Source organism: Penaeus monodon, chromosome 23 (assembly GCF_015228065.2).
Source record: "Penaeus monodon isolate SGIC_2016 chromosome 23, NSTDA_Pmon_1, whole genome shotgun sequence".
In the NCBI taxonomy this organism is placed as follows: domain Eukaryota; kingdom Metazoa; phylum Arthropoda; class Malacostraca; order Decapoda; family Penaeidae; genus Penaeus; species Penaeus monodon.
In genome coordinates this window covers 14,277,331-14,277,551 of record NC_051408.1, presented here as the reverse complement: position 1 = coordinate 14,277,551, position 221 = coordinate 14,277,331, and positions in this window count along the sequence as shown.

Below are 221 nucleotides of genomic sequence, written 5' to 3'. Positions count from 1 at the left end.
AATGAGTGTGTGTGTGTACGAGAAAAAGAGAGAATGTAGGTGAAAAGAGAGGGAAGGAAAGAGAGAGAAATGAGTGGCAGATGAGGGAAAACAGATTAAAAAGGGATTAAGTCCGATGATATAGGAGGGTGGCTGATGGCGCGGGGGGCGGGGGGGGGGGCGATGAGTGATGGCTCTTACTCACCGCTTAAAGGTGGGAGACTCATGAGTGCGCATAAGTT